At 36.1% G+C, this 1104-nt stretch overlaps 1 protein-coding gene across 1 annotated transcript in view; it reads left to right on the forward strand.

Annotated features, from left to right (window-relative positions):
• The window catches only part of ush2a (Usher syndrome 2A (autosomal recessive, mild)), a 120259-nt gene that overhangs the window by 28840 nt on the left and 90315 nt on the right, over positions 1–1104 (forward strand). The gene's annotated exons all lie outside the window — the stretch shown is intronic.

A 1104-nucleotide genomic window follows, 5' to 3' on the forward strand; every position in this document is an offset into this window, starting at 1 on the left:
TGTGTGTGTGTGTGTGTGTGTGTGTGTGTGTGTGTGTGTGTGGGTGTGTCTCTGTTAGCTGACCTTGCCTCATAGCTGTATTCCCCTGTGTTCAGGCTGTGACTGAGATCTCCTCACTGCAGAGAGGGATGGGAAGATGGGGGGGGGGGGAAACAATAAAGAGTTTACTTTACAAAGAGGTTAAGGAAGGAAGCACTGTGAAGAAAAGAGTGGAATAATTAAAATATGGGAGGAAAAATATGGATGGGATAAAGAAAAGCAGAGAAAACTATAGGAAAAGATGTTCAGAGGCGAAGATCTTGTAAAAGGCATGCATTAACGAAGCCTAGGCCTGACTTTTTGGGCCTTATGCAGCAACGGTCTCTTATATTTTCTCTACATTCATAGTTAAGAGAAAAATTAAGATAACCCAACTCAAGATGGAGGTTCTGAACCATTCAAATCTGCTCTTACCTAGGTTTGCTGAATTTTGAACCTCACTTGATCATAAATTGGAGGCGTGTGGCAGATTGTTTATTATTAGCATAGGTAACGCCCCCTAACACTATATAAGGGCAGGTGTTGTGCCTTGTGCAAATAGTAGACATTCCCAATAATTGAAGAAATACCATCAAAGAGGGGCTATGAAATTGAGGTACTGTTAAATATACTTAAACAAAGTGAATTTGTGATTTTTGCAGAGCGTGAGTACTGATGATAGTTAAATCAAAATCATAAGTTGAACGCATGCAATATCAACCAAGGATTTTTACAGTCTTATTTGGGACCAGTGGACCAATGGTACTTCTTTAGCCCACACATTTAATAATCCAATCATTATAATTACTCTAAACATATAATATTCTAAATTTGATTGTATGATACTCATGCATTTGTTCATGTACCTCAAATTTCAAAATGTATACCTCCTTGTATTTATGTATTTTTTCTGTTTATTACATTTATTTATGTAATAAACTGTATTTTTTTTTTTTTTTCGACCACTCATAAAGTTTAAATACCTACTTTAAAAAGAGAAGAGCAAAAATAAGAAAACATTGGGGAATTCCAGGAATCAATGGGTACTCACAAAGTACAAAAAAAAATCATGGATACAACCAAACC

The sequence above is a fragment of the Anarrhichthys ocellatus genome, unplaced genomic scaffold (genome assembly GCF_004355925.1).
Source record: "Anarrhichthys ocellatus isolate YVR2014 unplaced genomic scaffold, GSC_Weel_1.0 scaffold6, whole genome shotgun sequence".
NCBI classification, from domain to species: Eukaryota; Metazoa; Chordata; class Actinopteri; order Perciformes; family Anarhichadidae; genus Anarrhichthys; species Anarrhichthys ocellatus.